Source organism: Pristiophorus japonicus, chromosome 15 (genome assembly GCF_044704955.1).
Source record: "Pristiophorus japonicus isolate sPriJap1 chromosome 15, sPriJap1.hap1, whole genome shotgun sequence".
Taxonomy (NCBI): domain Eukaryota; kingdom Metazoa; phylum Chordata; class Chondrichthyes; family Pristiophoridae; genus Pristiophorus; species Pristiophorus japonicus.
The window spans coordinates 167,052,670-167,071,859 of record NC_091991.1 but is presented as its reverse complement, the minus strand read 5'-3'; the positions used below and the strand labels follow the sequence as shown (position 1 = coordinate 167,071,859).

At 45.0% G+C, this 19,190-nt stretch overlaps 1 long non-coding RNA gene and 1 pseudogene across 2 annotated transcripts in view; one reads left to right on the top strand and one right to left on the bottom strand.

Annotated features, from left to right (window-relative positions):
• The window catches only part of LOC139281222 (UDP-glucuronosyltransferase 2C1 pseudogene), a 177,874-nt pseudogene that overhangs the window by 15,678 nt on the left and 143,006 nt on the right, over positions 1–19,190 (bottom strand).
• LOC139281224 (uncharacterized) overlaps positions 9,095–19,190 on the top strand; it is a 36,398-nt gene continuing 26,302 nt past the window's right edge. Inside the window, exons 1-2 of one of the 2 annotated variants that reach the window (XR_011596850.1) lie at positions 9,095–9,339; positions 12,215–13,331. This is a non-coding gene — a long non-coding RNA (uncharacterized lncRNA). Of the gene's footprint in view, positions 9,340–12,214; positions 13,418–19,190 lie in introns of those variants that run through there. The other variant, XR_011596849.1, reaches the window with a different exon arrangement.

The window sequence follows — 19,190 nt, the reverse complement described above, 5'->3', positions numbered from 1 at the left end:
ATAAAAATAGGGAATGCTGGAAACAGTCGGCAGGTCAGAAGGAGAAACATTGTTAATGTTGGTAACCTTTCCTCAGAACTCCGATCTTAGAATACTCATTTGCTGCCCAGAAATCAGGCTTAATGTGAGACAATTTCTCACGTAAGGTCTCCAGCATTTTCTGTTTTTGTTCTAGGCTATAAATCTCGCTGTCAGTATCGTAATAACCAAAGCCAAACTGAGCATCACAGAAATGGGTCTGCAATTGCAAAAAAAAATGTCAACTTGGCCATGTTTGCGCACTGCTGTGGTTAAGGTACTTGCAGGGTCACTGGAAGGGCACATTCTGCATAAGCATTGTTTGGTCCTGCCACATGGTCATGGAAGACTTGTTGGGCAGAGATAGAGGAACTGGAACAGTTCCAGGGAGAGTGCTGTACTAATCTCACTCACTGTTTAGCGATTTAACAATAAAATTATTACTTTGTTGCTGTGCACATCAAGTTTGCATCTGAACAGGCAGATAAATCTTCATTTCGTGGAATTTTTAAATTAAAAAACTATTTTTAATTTTTAATTTTTTTTTGATCCCTCTGTTCTGCGAAAAGCAACTTAAAAATAGACTGATGTTGCAATGTTCGGGTAAGATGAAATAGGGTGGGAGGAGACTCGTGTGGAGCATAAACATCGAATGGCCTGTTTCTGTGCTGTAAATACTATGGGCTGGATTTGCCCCTGGGAGATTAATGGGCCGCAAATGACTTCGCCCGAGCATGGCAAAACATAGCGCCTCTCGTTAAATTGGGCGGGAGCTTTGCGGCGGCGCTAACGCGTAGCACTCCGCTCGGCCGAACCCGCTGATGATGATGTAATCGTCGTACACAGCGGCCCGTCACCGCTTGGGAGCTAAATTTCGTCGCGCCCAATGTGTTTCAGTCCGCTTCAGCTGTCGAGTTTCAGTCGGAAGTCGGCTGGAGGAACGCTATTTAATGCCACCATTTTTGGGACGTAATTTAGTCGGCTTACTTTCACATTGGCAGACAGGCTTTTTGACAGATTGCAGCAGTTTTCAGTTGAAGGAGTGTTCTGGCTGTTAAAATTTCGTGACTTTCATTTAGGCCAGATTTGTAGGGACAACATTTATTTTGTTTCATGGGGGCTCTGTTGGCATGTGACCTCACGCTCTGACGTCACCATCGGAGGCAATTTAGGCAGAGAGAGGAGGGCCGACAGGGCTGTCAACAGGAGACCTTACCCTCCCAGGGTGTTCTGGCAGCAATCAATTTCACTGAGGAACAGTGTGTTCGAAGGCTGCATTTCAGTAAGGACGTGGTCACAGAGCTCTGCCATCTCCTGTAACCAGACCGCGAGCCTCAGACCAGGGTGAGGATGGCTCTCTCAGTGGCAGTCAAGGACACCATAGCGCTCAATTTCTATGCCAGCGGATCCTTCCAGGCAGTGACAGGAGACATCTCCAACATCTCCCAGTTTGCTGTCCATTGCTCCATCCGCGAGGTCACAGATATTCTGTACAGAAGGAGAAGGGGCTAAGTTTCCTTCCCCCTGACCAGAGAGAAACAGCACAAACGTGCATATGGCTCTATCAGGATAGTGGGCTTCCCCATGGTGCAGGGCATCATTGACTGCACCCACATAGATTTAGGGCACCATATAACAACCTGAGTTATTCCGTAATCACTAAGGCTGCCCCCACTCACTGAAAGTGCAGTTGGTGTGGGACCACACATGCTGCATCGTCACTGTCAATACCCCCTATCCTGGCAGCAGCCATGGTGCAGTCGTCCTGCACCAGATTGGTGTGCCAGCTCTGTTCCAACCACCACATTAAGCTCGCGGCTGGCTGGTCGGAGACAAGTGCTATCTGCTCCCCACCTGGCTCATGACTCCCCTCCGCAACCCCAACACTCCTGTCCAGCACTCGTATAATGAGAGCCATGCTGCCACCAGGAACGTCATTGAGTAGACCATCGGAGTGCTCAAGCAATGGTTCCGCTGCATACTGCAAGCCTGGCCATCATGAGGGCGCAGCCATTGCCACCGGGCATAACTCCACCACTTCAGGAGGATGTGAAGGAGGATGAGGAGGAGGAGGGGGAGGAGGAGCAGGAGCAGCAACACCAGCGACGGAGGAGGCAGCCACTCAATCGCGATTCTGCAAGGGCGGTCTGCAACCGGCTCACAAGAATTCCGTTCCAGTGATTTCCAGTTCACTTCCTGATTTCTCTGCTCGTCCCCATCAGCACATCAATTTCCCTTCCACAGCCCCAAAACTGAAATGAGAGTCACCACCAAATATGCAATATTCCAATTAAAATTTATCTCTAAACATTTAACAGTATCATAAACGACAATTATAATTAAGAATCACCCTTGTGCAATACCTTATATTCCCTCTTAACACTCGCTTTACCTATTCTACAGCTTCTCCGTAGTGTGTCCGCTACAGCAGGGCTGGTGAAAGGCTGCTGTGTCAGGGCCAGAGACTACAGATGGCCTTACAAGATGCCCTCAACCAGCTCTGGGCTGGGAAGGCCCAGCTGTAGACTGCACCACCTCAGGCTGGGTGGCAGGCACCGAGTGGCTGTGGTGGGATCAGGAATGCTGTCATCCTGAAAGAACAGCAGGTTCCTGCTCCACTGACCCACTGCCACTCCCCCGGGGCAGCACCTTAACATCCCCACCAATCTGCTGGAGCACAGATTGGTGGCTTGTTGTGACACCGTGAGATCCCCGGAGGACTGTGGTGGACCCAGCAGTGATGGCAGGAGTCAGAGATTGCTTGAGAGCAGTCTGAGACTTGATGCCGTCAACCATTGTCCGCATTACAGCACCAAGACATTGCGTTGCTTCCGCCTGTGCTGTAATGGGAGCTGTCAGATTGCCCATAACACGCGTCATGAGGTCTGGATCTGCACGGTCTCTCTGCAGACTGGAAATGATGGCCTCCATGGTGTGTGCAGTGTTCCTTACCACTGCCGAGAGGCTCTCATTGCACCTATCATATTGCAGTGCATGGCCATCACCCTTCTTGTGAATGCTTTCCCATCGAGGTCCTCATCTCTGAGTCCTGTGCAGTAGAACTTGCTCGCCGGATCTGGCTCCCGAGCTACCCTTTCCCCTTCCTGCATCCCGCTCGTTCCCGGTGCATCACCAGTGCAGACCACTCTACTAAACTTGCCTCTAAAGATCGTGCAGTGCCAGTTTCTGAGCTGGTGCCCGCGGGTGAGAGATACAGTGTTGCGGTGCTTGGGTTATCCTCTTCTTCTCCCTCGTCACAATCATGGGGGAGCTCAGGGTCAGGCTGGTCATCTGGTTGCTGATTACCTGAAAGCATAAATGGCACAAGACTTGTGTTAAGGTGAGGGCAGGGAGGCAGGATTGGAGCAAGGAAGGCAGACAGTATCAGGTGCTGGAAGGTGATCATGCCTTCTGGTGTGAGGGGGAAAGTGGGATGAGAAAAGGAGAGGGGATAAAAATACTGTTGTTGTCCCCAGCGGGGTCGATGTCACCGGCCATGGCACCTGCAGACCAATGAGCACTCGCTCCTCGAGGTCGGACAGCTTCTGGAGGTGAGGTTCACCCCCACCAGTCCTCTGCTGCTCCCTCCGAATATGTGCCATCTTGGCTTGCAAAAGAAAGGAATTTGTTTGAGTAAGAGTCCAGCTATATATGTGGGAGATATACCTATTGTCGTTGAATAGCTGTGAATGTAGGCAAAGAGTGAGATGAGGATGTGAGTTTGAGTAGCTGCACATGTTTGGTGGGTGAGTGTTGGGGGAGTGGTGGTTTGCGCAGTGTGCACATGCAGAGGTTCAGAGGTATGTAAGAGGTGTACTCACCTTGACTATCCGACTGAGGTCATTGAACTTCTTCCGGCACTGTGTGAGTGTTCGATCCACCATTGTGCTGGCCGACACCTTCTCAGCCATTTCCCTTCACCTGGCCCTGAAAACCTGTGGCAATAGCCTCCTTCCAGATGTGGGGAATAGCACATTCCTCCTTCTCTCCACTGCCCCCACCAATGCCTCCATTGCCATGGTGTTAAATAGCCATGCCCTCTCCCTTGCTGGTGGATTTGCAGCAGCCATCGTAGAATGTTGTTGCACATGTTCACAGATCTCTCTCAAATACAGCACTGGTGAAAATGAGCAGCTGCAGCTTGGTATAACCTTCCCTTTAAGAGCTGGAACGAGCCAGTGTCAAGGATTGCAGGATGATTGCTGAATACAAGTCACCTGAAATTGGGTAGCGCTCTGCTATTAGCGCCCCTGCAGCACCCGACTGAGGTCATTAGTGCTTCATTTATTGCCCCTCTTCCTCTCTGGGGCACTAAAGCCCAATTTAGAAGAAGTTAGAAATCGTTTGCGCCTGGTGCTAATTTTTCACAATTGCAAAAATGGGGCACTACTGAATCTCTCCCTATAGATTTTAACAAGTGTCTAAAAGGAGGGTGGAGAGGTGGAGAGGTTTATGGAGAGAATTCCAGAGCTTAGGGCCTAGGCAGTTGAAGGCACGGCCACCAATGGTGGAGTGATTAATGCTCAAAAGACCAGAATGGAAGGATCGCAGCGATCTCGGAGGATGTAGGGCTGGAGGAGGTTACCGACATAGGGAGAGGCGAGGTCGTGGAGAGATTTGAAAATAAGAATGAGAATTTTAAAACCCAGTAGATGCTGCACTGGGAGCTAATGTAGGTCAACAAGTCCAGACGTAATGGGTGATTGGAACTCGGTGCGAGTTAGGACACGGGCAGCTGAGCTTTGGACACGCGAGATTGTTGACATAATTTCAACTCAGAACAAAAAAGGACAGCTGTAGGAATCTGATTGCATCTGAGTGAGGTAACAAAGGCATTCACAGCACGATTAGTGTTAAAATTATATGCACTGAATCGAACTGGCACTTTCATTTACAATGTAAATAATTCAAAAACTTCACTGAATTTCAAAGTATTTTATTGGTTTGGTTTGAAAAAAAGATCTACTGCGATCTCGAAAATATCATTGTGATTGACTGCGTGGGTAGAGCTGATTCTTGTAATATTTTACTGGAGTCATAATGTGAAAGCTTCCTAAATCAGAGTTAGTTTAACAGTAAAAATGTATCCAGTGATACATTGTATCCAGTGATATCCTGCCCTCCTTTATGCTTCAGAGACATGGACAGAGCCGGCACTTCAAAGCACTGGAGAAGTACCACCAACGCTAACTCCGCAAGATCCTGCAAATCTATTGGCAGGATAGGCACACCAACGTCAGTGTTCTCTCTCAGGCCAACATCCCCAGCATCGAGGCATTGACCACGCTCAATCAGCTCCAATGGATGGGCCACATTGTCTGCATGCCTGATACAAGACTCCCGAAACAAGCGCTCTACTCCGAGCTCCGTGATGACAAGCGAGTCCCAAGAGGGCAGAGAAAACGCTTCAAGGATGCCCTCAAAGCCTCCTTGAAAAAATGTTATATCCCCACCGAATCCCTGGCCCAAGACCGCTCAAAGTGAGGAGAAGCATCCGAGAAGGTGCCGAACACTTTGAGTCTTGTCGTCGGGAGCACGCAATCACCAAGTACAAACAGTGGGAGGAGCGAACGACAAACCAAGCAACCCACCCACCCGTCCCCACCAACCACCATCTTCCCCACCTGTGACAGACTGTAGGTCCCGCATTGGACTGTACAGTCACCTGAGAACTCATATTAGTGTGGAAGCAAGTCATCCTCGACTCCGGGGGACTGCCTAAGAAGAATCCAATGATAATTGTAAATGAATCAATTCCAATGGATAAAATATACATTTTATTTAAAAAATGAACACTGTGGGACAGAGCATCTGTAAAATGTGATTATCACAATCCCTTTAGTAACGGCTCTAATGTCATCCCAAGCAAACACAAATCCCCTATTAATTGGATTTAATAAGATGAAAGTGATCTGAATGAGATTAATATTGAAGAAAGCAAAAGCAGTTTTATTTAATTCATTAACCAGCATAAATCGAGACCTGGACACAATCGTTTCCTTGAATGCTCTCAAGGAAAGCAATGGCGCAACAGGTTAGGTCGAATGGCATCTGAGAGAGGATAGGCTAACGTTGCCGGTGTTCCGGTGAGAGGTTACGTCGAATATCAACCTATCTTTCTCTGTGAAAGGCTAACCAGTCTGTGGTGGACCCGTGGTGGTCTCTGTGTTTATGAACTTTCCCTGGAGATCTGAGCTATATGATAGCATATTGGTTATGTTCTGGGACTAGTAATCCAGAGGCCTCTACTAATGATCCTGCAGATGTGAGTTCAAATCCCACCATGGCAGATGGGGAAATTTAAATTCAGTTAATTAAATAAATCTAGAATAAAAAAAACTAATGTCAGTAATGGTGACCATGAAACTACCAGATTATAAAAACCCATCTGGATCACTAATGTCCTTCAGGGAAGGAAATCTGCCGGCCTTACCTGGTAAACGAGAGGTGATCCAAAACTCAGCTGTCCCTGTCCTAGCTCACACCAAGTCCCGCTCACCCATCATCCCTGTACTTGCTGACCTACATTGGCTCCAGTTAAGCAACACCTCGCTTTCAAAATTCTCATCCTTGTTTTCAAATCCTTCCCTATCTCTGTATTCTCCTCCAGTGCCACAACCTCCTGAGATGTCTGCGCTCCTCTAATTCTGCCCTCTTGAGCATCCCTGATTATAATCGTTCAACCATTGGTGGCCGTGCCTTCTGTTGCCTGGGCCCTAGGCTCTGGAATTCCCCACCTAAACCTCTTTGCTCCTTAAAACCTACCTCTTTGACAAACTTTTGATCATCTGCCCTATTTTCTCCTTGTGTGGCTTGGTGTCCAATATTTTTTGTCTCATAATACTCCTGTGAAGCGCCTTGGGCTGTTTCACTATGTTAAAGGCACTATATAAAAACAAATTGTTGTTATTGTTGTCGTTGTCTGGCTTACATGTGACTCCAGATCCTCAGCAATGTGGTTGGCTCTTAACTGCCTTCTGCAATTCAAGAAGATGGCTCACCAACTCCTTCTCAAGGGCAGTTAGGGATGGGCAATAAATGCTGGCCTTGCCCACATCCCATGAACAAATAAAAAAATATATATTTATGCTTGCATTGCTTTTCTTCTATTTGTGTAAAGAATTAGGTCACCCAATTACCTCACCATTTTATTCGCTTTCGACTCCACCTCCATTCCAGCCCCAACATTTACCATTTCTAAACAGGGTTGCCAACGCTGGTTGGATGCATTCCAAAGCATTTTTTCCCATCTCTGATATTTTTGTAATCAATAAAAACATTTTTTTGATGGCCTATGTTTTTACTCCTGTGTGGGAAAGTTTTTTCTCCTGTGTCATGGTTCAATGTTCTTCCAGAATAACATTCCCATCTACATGACTTTGCTTGAGTATGTACTACAAGTTGGAACAACATCATCAGTCTTATTCTGTTTCCAGTGCTGGCCAGTTCTGACAATGCAGTCTACAGCCACAAACATTAACCCATTTTATCTCTACCAGCGTTGACACACCCTACAATGTATTTCAACAACAACAACAATTATTTATATAGCGCCTTTACTGTAGTAAAATGTCCCAAAGCGCTTCACAAGAGTGTCATAAAGCAAAATTTAACCGAGCCACATAAGGATATATTGGGGCAGATGACCAAAAGCTTGGTCAAAGAGGTAGGTTTGAAGGGGCGTCTTAAAGGAGGATAGAGAAGTAGAGAGGTTTAGGGAGGTAATTCCAGAGCTTAGGACTTAGGCAGCTGAAGGCACGGCCACCAATGGTTGAGCGATTAAAATCAGGTTGTGAGGCTGGAGGAGATTACAGAGATAGGGAGGGGCGAGGTTTTCTGCTTTTATTCACTTAGCTGTTTATATATCCTCTTCCGCAACATCGCCCATCTCTGCCCCTGCCTCAGCTTATCTGCGGCTGAAACCCTCATCCTGGCCTTTGTTACCTCTAGACTTGTCTAATCCAAAGCAATCATGGTCGGCCTCCCAATTGCACACTCTGTAAACTTGAGATCATCCAAACCTCGGCTGCCCCTGTCCCAACTCGCACCAAGTTCCGTTCTCCCATCACTCCTGTGCTCGCTGACCTACACTGGCTCCCGGTCTGGCAACGCCTCGATTTTAAAATTCTCATCCTTTGGTTTTGGAATTTGGTTGACTAGGATATCCAAAGCTTACTGTGGTTTGGCTTCAGTCAGATGTGAGTTCAAAAACCATTTACTGGTTCAGCATGTGATAAGTGCAGAGCATCCACAAGATCTAAATAACGCAACAGCTTAACAAGAGTTGCAACAGAAAGGCATTTGTTTGCCGAGCTCAGACAACACAACAGAATCCTAAATGAGAGTTTCCCTTATTTTCAATGGAGATCATCGCTTCGTTGGGCATTTTGGATTAGGAAGGCTTTTAGATAATAGATCAATGGCTGGATTTTCAGTAACAGCGGCGGGGCAAAAAAGTTTGCAATAATCTTTTTTTCTTTGGTCATCTAAAAAAAACATGATGCACTAAATTCGGTGTTCATACGTTTAAAGAGAGGTTTGCCGCATACATGAGGGAAAAGGGGCGTTGGGAAATAAAACAAAATAAATCCTAATGAAGGTAACTACTACTCATAGGGGTTGCCAGGGCAACAGAAGGGACCCTGTAGCTGAATTAGAGCAGGTTTATTAAAGTTAATTCACAATTAGCTATGCAAGTGTAGTAATGATAATTCTCAGCTCCTGCCTGTTAACATGACAGTGTAACTTCCATATTGAAGCATATCAGAGCAAAGAGGCACCATTGCAATTGTGTGAAAGAGGAACATTTGGCACAAGTGGCTTGCTCGGCCAAGAGAAGAGATTAAAAAAGCAAGATAGCAGCAAGTCTGTTTATTGTGTGGACACAGTAGGAGTACCCAGTGAACGAACATCACGGTGGGAAGAGAGCTAGGAACAGACACGTTAGTGTCGAAAGAGATACATCACTTAAGGCAGCGACCTCAAGAGTTGCCAAGTTCCCAGAAACTGATGCGGAGCAGCTACACAGATATGCGTGCTGGGCGATAAGGTGTTGGGATCAGAAGAACAGGCCTCAGGAGTCAGGCCGCAGGAAGGGAAACATTTGATTTGACACTTCTTGAGAATCAAGGAGTGTGGGAGCAAGGAAAGGATACAACTGGTGAGAAATGCTGACGGTTACATTACCAATGGGAACAGTGATAAGGAAAGGTATAAAATAGCGAGTGAATCGCTCCGGCTACAAGCTTAACTGCGGGAATCCGCCGTGAAGGAGCCTCAGCTGGCACATGTCCCTGTTGTGATCGCTATGTCCTGCGCAAGGTAAGGTTGCCTCACAGCGGAAAGTAGCATGGCCATCCTCTCACTGTTATGAAAGGTTCATGCTTTGCTGATATTGAAGTCTGTCATAAACTAAGTGTACATTTGATTTTAGCATGTGCAGATACCTGTCATCATGTCTGATTTGCCAGGCCCAAGCCCATATTATTTCTTATCATCATCATAGGCGGTCCCTCGAAAGAGGATGACTTGCTTCCACACGAGTTCACAGATGTATCAATAAAGGACCGAATGTTCCAGTCCTGAACTCCAATTGAGGGGGTGGAAGATGCCTGTGCGTGGATTTTTTTAACATGTGGTGACCGTTGCACATCAGCCACCACACGGGCTTGACAGAGCTAGGCCTTTATCCAGTGGCAAGGGTTGAACCAGGACGACTGGAGACCTGCTCTGCTGCACAGACCTAGGGAACACACATCACAGTATGGGCTGGCCCGTGCTGCCCCCGGCTCTTCTGGGCCCCGTACCCTCATTCGCCGCGCCTCCGCCCATGATCTCTCGCCGCTCCTCCGCCACAAAAACATTCGCCGTACCTCCGCCACGATCTCCTGCCACACCTCCGCACCAAACATTCGCAGAACCTCCACCACCATCACCCACCAAATCTCAGCCACGATCCCTCATCGCTCCTCCACCCCACTAACTCATCGCAAGTCCGCCACGACCTTCCCGCTCCTCTGCTGTACCAGGGCCCAGCCGATGCTCCTGCCCACGCTCCATCCGGGACCTGGATCCCGATGGCATCACCCAGTTGCCCACCTCGAAGTCGTCGCACATTTGTTTCAGCTCGTACTGGAAGCTGCAGTGGCTCCAGCTCTTTTTGAAGCTCTGATCTTCGAAATAGTGCCATGGGATCTTTTACGTCCACCTGAGACTCAGTTTAACATCTCATTCGAAAGAAGGCACCTCCGACAGTGCAGAACTCGCTCAGCACCGCATGGGGTGCCAGCCTAGATTTATGTACTCAAGTTCCTGGAGTGGGACTAACCCAGCACCCTGCCATTCATCAAACCATTGACGGCTATGCCTAGGCCCTACGCTCTGGAAATCGCTCCCTAAACATCTCCGCCTCTCTATCTCTCTGTCTTACTATGTTAAAGGCGCTATATAAATTCAAGCTGTTGTTGTTGAATATTCCTGGTTTGAATGGTGCTATAGCATCTGGTCAATGCTCTTACCAATGGAGCTATTGGAGGAGCAGACCAATATTTCATGTGTCACTAGCCAAACCCCTCTGCAGTATAGGGCGAGAAAAAACTCTCAGAAATATAGAAGGCATTGTTTACTTTATAACCACTTCTAGTTATGAGAAGAGCAGAAGTGTGAGTGACACATTGTTAGCTCTCCGCAGCTTGCTTCCCTGCTCTACATTGCTCCTGCCGCAGTAAAACATGATCATTTTCATTAGATTTGTCCCATGGAGGTTTTTAATTTGCAAGATAACTTTTGAATGGAACAATAAAATGAACCTGGCAAGAGTTCTTCCCTCTTTTGTTTTTTGATGAAGATCTGCAAGAACCCAGAGAAAATCTCTACATTTGAAGTGATAGAAACATAGAAACATAGAAACATAGAAACATAGAAAATAGGTGCAGGAGTAGGCCATTCGGCCCTTCGAGCCTGTACCACCATTCAATATGATCATGGCTGATCATGCACTTCAGTACCCATTCCTGCTTTCTCTCCATACCCCTTGATACCTTTAGCTGTAAGGGCCACATCTAACTCCCTTTTGAATGTATCTAACAAACTGGCCTCAACAACTTTCTGTGGTAGAGAATTCCACATGCTGAGATGATCAGAGAATCCAGCCTTATTATAGGTGCCAATAAAGTGGCATTAGTTTATGAGTTTACATTAGGCAATCGATTTCCAAGAAAATTGAATGTGTGTTACTAGTATGGTTGTCTAGGGTAGTACTGATGGAGTGCTGCACTGCCTGAGGTGCCGTCTTTCAGATGAAACCAAGTCTGTCCTCTCACGGTGGACATAAAAGATCCCATGACACTATTTTGAAGACGAGCAGGGGAGTTCATCCAGTGTCCTGGACAATATTTATCTCTCAACCAACATCATGAGAACATAAGATCATAAGAAATAGGAGCTGGAGTAGGCCATTTGCCCTTCGAGCCTGCTCCGATATTCAATAAGATCATGGCTGATCTTCTACCTCAACTCCATATTCTCGCACTATCCCCATATCCCTTAATTCTCTTAGTTCCCAAAGATTTATCGATCTCTGTGTTGAATATACGCAATGACTGAGCATCCCCAGCTCTCTGGGGTAGAGAATTTCAAAGATTCAAAACCATTTGAGTGAATTAATTTCTCCTCATCTCAGTCCTAAATGGCCGACCCCTTATTCTGAGACTGTGACCCCTAGTTCAAGACTCCCCAGCCAGGTAAAAATTCCTTCCTGCATTTACCCTGTCAAGCCCCGTAAGAATTTTGTGCGTTTCAATTAGATCCCCTCTCATTCTTCTAAACTCTAGGGAATATAGGCCTAGTCTACTCAATCTCTTCTCATAGGGCAATCCCCCCATCCCAGGAACCAGTCTGGTGAACCTTCGTTGCACTCCTGTAAGATCTAGTTGGTAAGGCAGGTGCCTTGCTGCAGAGCTAAGCTGTTTTTTTTTTATCAAATTGACCGTTCAGCTTCAAGCCAACGGTTGTGTCCTGTGTGGCAAGATGTTAGTTGTGAGACGATTGTTACGTGAAGAAGACACAGATCCAGCTAGCGATGATAAGAATAACATGCTGATTTTGCAGAAGTGTCTGTAAAATCAGCATGTAATATCTGTAGCTAAGCTGATAACTGCTGTAAACTGATGATCACGCGATTTCTGTTTAACCGTAGGACAATTACAAATGTGACCACTGAAACCGCAAAAGGTCTAGAGGGGGAGAAAAACAGGAAAACCCCTACAATTTGCTGGACAAGACTTAGACATGTGATCAAGGAATCAGGAAAAAGGGTATAATTGAAGAAGGATTGTAACCGAGTGTCACAGTTGTACAGAAGGACCCAGTGAACACCCCTGAAGACCCCTGAAGAGAATCATAAGAAACATAAGAACATTAAAAATATGAGCAGGAGTAGGCCATACGGCCCCTCGAGCCTGCTCCGCCATTCAATAAGATCATGGCTGAGCTGATCATGGACTCAGTCCCACTTCCCTGCCCGCTCCCCATAATCCTTTATTCCCTTATCTCTCAAAAATTTGTCTATCTCCGCCTTAAATATATTCAAAGACCCAGCCTCCACAGCTCTCTGGGGCAGAGAATTCCATAGATTTACAACCCTCTGAGAGAAGAAATTCCTCCTCATCTCAGTTTTAAATGGGCAGCCCCTTATTCTGAGACTATGTCCCCTAGTTTTAGTTTCCCTTATGAGTGGAAATATCCTCTCTGCATCCACCTTGTCGAACTCCCTCATTATCTTATATGTTTCAATAAGATCACCTCTCATTCTTCTGAATTCCAATGAGTATAGGCACAACCTACTCAACCTATCTTCATAAATCAACCCTCTCATCTCTGGAATCAACCTAGTGAACCTTCTCTGAACAGCCTCCAATGCAAGTATATCCTTCCTTAAATACGGAGACCAAAACTGTACGCAGTACTCTAGGTGTGGCCTCACCAATACCCTGTACACTTGTAGCAGGACTTATCTGTTTTTATACTCTCTCCCCCTTGCAATAAAGGCCAACATTCCATTTGCCTTCCTGATTACTTGCTGTACCTGCATACTAACTTTTTGTGTTTCATGCACAAGTACCCCCAGGTCCCTCTGTTCTGCAACACTTTGCAATTTTTCTCCATTTAAATTGTAATTTGCTTTTCTATTTTTTCTGCCGAAGTGGATAACCTCACATTTTCCCACATTATTGGACAGAAGGACCCAGTGAACAGCCCTGAAGCGAGAAAGGGGAAACGTGCTTGCTGTGCTATGCTGACCAGTACCTGAATCGGTAAGGGAGAACCTGTTCAGGACGGTATTTCTTTAAAGATATGTGTACTCATTATATAATCATAATAAAAGATTTATCGTTACTAACTGAGATCCATTCCGAGTCCTATTACTTCTTACACGTTCTCTAAGGCGAGAATGTCTTTCCTTAGGTAAGGAGATCAGAACTGTACACAGTACTCCAGGTGTGGCCTCACCAATTCCCTGTATACTTGTAGTAAGACATCTTTACTATTATACTCTAACCCCTTTGTGACAAAAGCTAACATATCATTTGCTTTCCTAATTGCTTGCTGTACCTGCTTGTTAATTTTCTGGTAATTCATGTACAAGGACAAGCAGGTCCTTCTGAATACAAACATTTCCCAGTTTCTCACCATTCAAAAAATATTCAGCTGTTTTTTACCGAAGTAAATAACTTCACACTCCCCCACATTGTATTCCATTTGCAATGTCCTTGCCCACTCAGTCAACCTGTCTATATCTCTCTGCAGCTTCTTTGTGTCCTCTTCACAGCTTACTTTCCCACCTAACTTTGTATCATCAGCAACCTTGGATAAGTTACACTCAGTCCCTTCAGCTAAGTCATTTATATAGATTGTAAATAGCTGAGACCCAAGCACTGATCCTTGCAGTATCCCACTAGTTACAGCCTGCCAGCCCGAAAAAGTCCCGTTTCTTCCAACTCTCTGTTTTCTGTTCATGAATCAATCCTCAATCCATGCTAATATATTACCCCCAATCTCATGAGTCCTAATTTTATATAATAACCTCTTGTGTGGCACCTTATCAAATGTTTTTTGGAAATCCAAATGCACTATTGTAAGGGGGATAGATAGGCATTTCTGCGGTTGAAACCGAGACTCCAGGATGGTAAGTTGCCTCCCTGGTGCAAGGGTCAAGGATGTCTCGGAGCAGCTGCAGGGCATTCTGGAGGGGGACGGTGAATAGCCAGTTGTCGTGGTGCATATAGATACCAACGATATAGGTAAAAAGCGGGATGAGGTCCTACAAGCTGAATTTAGGGAGCTAGATTAAATTTAAAAGTAGGACCTCAAAGGTAGTAATCTCAGGATTGCTACCAGTGCCACGTGCTAGTCAGAGTAGGAATCGCAGAAAATCTCAGATGAATACGTGGCTTGAGGAATGGTGCAAGAGGGAGGGATTCAAATTCCTGGGACATTGGAACCGGTTCTGGAGGAGATGGAACCAGTACAAACCGAATGGTCTGCACCTGGACAGGACTGGAACCAATGTCCTAGGAGGAGTGTTTGCTAGTGCTGTTGGGGAGGGGTTAAACTAATATGGCAAGGGGATGGCAACCTATGCAGGGAGACAGAGGGAAATAAAATGGGGACAGAAGCAAAAGATCGAAAGGAGAATAGTAAAAGTGGAGGGCAGAGAAACCCAAGGCAAAAATCAAAAAGGGCCACATTACAGCAAAATTCTAAAGGGACAAAGAGTGTTAAAAAGACAAGCCTGAAGGCTCTGTACCTCAATGCGAGGAATATTCGTAATAAGGTGGATGAATTAACTGCGCAGGCAGCTATTAACAATTGGATATAATTGGGATTACGGAGACATGGCTCCAGGGTGACCAAGGCTGGGAACTCAACATCCAGGGGTAGTCAACATTCAGGAAGGATAGACAGAAAGGAAAAGGAGGTGGGGTAGCGTTGCTGGTTAAAGAGGAAATTAACGCAATAGTAAGAAAGGACATTAGCTTGGATGATGTGGAATCTGTATGGGTAGAGCTGCAGAATACCAAAGGGCAGAAAACGCTAGTGGGAGTTGTATACAGACCACCAAACAGTAGTAGTGAGGTTGGAGATGGCATCAAACAAGAAATTAGGGATGCGTGCAGTAAAGGTACAGCAGTTATCATGGGAGACCTTAATCTACATATAGATTGAGCTAACCAAGCTGGTAGCAATGCGGTGGAGGAGGATTTCCTGGAGTGTATTAGGGATGGCTTTCAAGACCAATATGTCGAGGAACCAACTAGAGAGCTGGCCATCCTAGACTGGCTGTTGTGTAATGAGAGAGGACTAATTAGCAATCTTGTTGTGCGAAGCCCCCTGGGGAAGAGTGACCATAATATGGTAGAATTCTTTATTAAGATGGAGAGTGACAGTGTTAATTCTGAGACTAGGGTCCTGAACTTAAGGAAAGATAACTTTGATGGTATGAGACGTAAATTGGCTAGGATAGACTGGAAAATGATACTTAAAGGGTTGACAGTGGCTATGCAATGGCAGACATTTACAGATTACATGAATGAACTTCAACAATTGTACATCCCTGTCTGGAGTAAAAATAAAAAGGGGAAGGTAGCTCAACCGTGCCTAACAAGGGAAATTAGAGATAGTGTTAAATCCAAGGAAGAGGCATATAAATTGGCCAGAAAAAGTAGCAAACCTGAGGACTGGGAGAAATTTAAAATTCAGCAGAGGAGGACAAAAAGTCTAATTAGGAGGGGGAAAATAAAATATGAGAGGAAGCTTGCAGGGAACATAAAAACTGACTGCAAAAGCTTTTATAGGTATGTGAAGAGAAAAAGATTAGTGAAGACCAACGTAGGTCCTTTGCAGACAGATTCAGATGAATTTATAATGGGGAACAAAGAAATGGCAGACCAATTGAACAAATACTTTGGATCTGTCTTCATGAAGGAAGACACAAATAACTTTCTGGAAATACTAGGGGTTCGAGGGTGTAGCGAGAAGGAGGAACTGAAGGAAATCCTTATTAGTCAGGAAATTGTGTTCGGGAAATTGATGGGATTGAAGGCCAATAAATCCCCAGAGCCTGATAGGCTGCATCCCAGAGTACTTAAGGAAGTGGCCCTAGAAATAGTGGATACATTGGTGATCATTTTCCAAGATTCTATTGACTCTGGATCAGTTCCTATGGACTGGAGGGTAGCTAATGTAACACCACTTTTTAAAAAAGAAGGAAGAGAGAAAACGGGGAATTATAGACCAGTTAGCCTGACATCAGTGGTGGGGAAAATGTTGGAATCAATTATTAAAGATGAAATAGCAGTGCATTTGGAAAGCAGTGACAGGATCGGTCCAAGTCAGCATGGATTTATGAAAGGGAAATCATGCTTGACAAATCTTCTAGAATTTTTTGAGGATGTAACCAGTAGAGTGGACAAGGGAGAACTCGTGGATATGGTGTATTTGGACTTTCAAAAGGCTTTTAACAAGGTCCCACACAAGAGATTAGTGTGCAAAATTAAAGCACATGGTATTGGGGGTAATGTATTGACGTGGATAGAGAACTGGTTGGTAAACAAAAAGCAGAGAGTTGGAATAAACGGCAGGCAGTGACTAGTGGGGTGCCGCAGGGCTCAGTGCTGGGACCCCAGCTATTTACAATATACATCAATGATTTAGATGAAGGAATTGAATGTAATATCTCCAAGTTTGCAGAGGACACCTAAGCTGGATGGCGGTGTGAGCTGTGAGGAGGATGCTAAGAGACTGCAGGGTGACTTCGACAGGTTAGGTGAGTGGGCAAATGCATGGCAGATGCAGCAAAATGTAGATAAATGTGAGGTTATCCACTTTCGTGGCAAAAACAGGAAGACAAAATATTATCTGAATGGTGACAGATTAGGAAAAGGGGAGGTGCAACGAGACCTGGGTGTCATGGTACATCAGTCATTGAGGTTTGGCATACAGATATAGCAGGCGGTGAAGAAGGCAAATGGCATGTTGGCCTTCATAGCTAGAGGATTTGAATGTAGAAGCAGGGAGGTCTTACTGCAGTTGTACAGAGCCTTGGTGAGGCCACACCTGGAATATTGTGTTCAGTTTTGGTCTCCTAATCTGAGGACGGATGTTTGTTGCTATTGAGGGAGTACAGCGACGGTTCACCAGATTGATTCCCGAGATGGCAGGACTGACATATGAGGAGAGACTGGATCAACTGGGCTTGTATCCACTGGAGTTTAGAAGAATGAGCGAGGATCTCATAGAAACATATAAAATTCTGACGGGATTGGACAGGTTAGAGGCAGGAAGAATGTTCCCGTTGCTGGGTAGTTCCAGAACCAGGGGTCACAGTCTAAGAATAAGGGGTAAGCCATTTAGGACCGAGATGAGGAGAAACTTCTTCACTCAGAGAGTGGTTAACCTGTGGAATTCTCTACTGCAGAAAGTTGTTGAGGCCAGTTCGTTAGATATATTCAAAAGGGAGTTAGATATGGCCCTTACGGCCAAAGGGATCAAGGGGTATGGAGAGAAAGCAGGAAAGGGGTACTGAGGTTGAATGATCAGCCATGATCATATTGCATGTCGGTGCAGGCTCGAAGGGCCGAATGGCCTGCTCCTGCACCTAATTTCTATGTTTCTATATCCACTGGTACCCCCTATTCCATCCTAATTTACATCTTCAAAAAACTCTTAACAGATTTGTCAAACACGATTTCCCTTTCATAAAACCACGTTGACTCTGCCTAATCACATTATGATTTTCTAAGTGCCTTGTTACCACGTCCCTAATAATAGATTCTAGCATTTTGCTGGTGACTTATGCCAGGCTAACTGGCCTATAGTTCCCTGTTTTTTATCTTCCTCCTTTCTTAAATAGCGGGATTATGTTTGCTATCTTCCAATCCTTGGGGACTGTTCTAGAATCTAGGGAATTCTGGAAGATTAACACCAGTGCATCCACTGTCTCTGCAGCGTCTTCTTTTAAAACCCTAGGATGCAGGTCGTCAGGTCCAGGGGATTTGTTGCCACTTAGTCCAATTTATTTTTCCAATACTATGTCTTTACTTAATCTGATTTCTTGAAGTTCCTCATTCTCTCTAAACCCTTGGTTCCCCATTATTTCCAGAATATTTTTTGTGTCTTCTACCTAAAGACAGATGCAAAGTATTTGTTTAATGCCTCTGCCGTTCCCTTATTGGCCATTATAATTTCTCCCGTCTCTGCCTCTAATGGGCCCATGTTTATTGTCACTAATCTCTTCCTATTTACATACCAAGAGAAACAGTTACAATCTGTTTTATGTCTCTTGCTAATTTAATCTTATATTCTTTTTTCTCTTTTCTTATCAATTTCTTGGTCCTCCTTTGCTGAATTCTCAAATCTTCCTAATCCTCTGGCTTACTACATTTTTGGCATCATTATAAGCCTCTTCCTTTGATCTAATACGATCTTTAGCCACGGTTGGACCACTTTTCCTGTGGGATATTTGTTGTAGATGATGTAGTAATTCTTCAAATGTTAGCCATTGTTTGTTTTCTCTCACACCTTTTAATGTCGTTTCCCAATCTGCCTCAGCCAACTCTCCCCTCATACCTATGTAGTTTGCTTTGTTTAGATTTAAGACCCTAGTTTCGGATTTAATTTCAAACTCAATGGAAAATTCTATCATATTATGGTCATTCTTCCGTAAAGGCCCCTTTACTACAAGGTTATTAATTAACCCTTTCTCATTGCACAATACTAGATCTAAAATAGCCTGATCCCTAGTTGGTTCCTCAACATACTGATCCAGAAAACCATCTTGTATACATTCCATGAATTCATCCTCCACACTATTACTGCAAATTTGGTTTGCCCAGTCTATATGTAGATTAAAGTCCCCATGATTACTGTATTATCCCTGTTACATGTGTCTCTAATTTCCTGATGTATACTGTGCTCTATATTACAACTACTGTTTGGGACCTGTAAACAAATCCCGCCAATGTTTTTTGCCCCTTGCTGTTTCTTAGTTCCACCCAAACTGATCCTATTTCTTGATTTTCTGAGCCAAGATCCTTTCTCTCTACTGTCTTTATCCCATCCTTTATTATCATGGCTACCCCTCGTCCTTTTCCATTTTGCCTATCTCTTCTAAA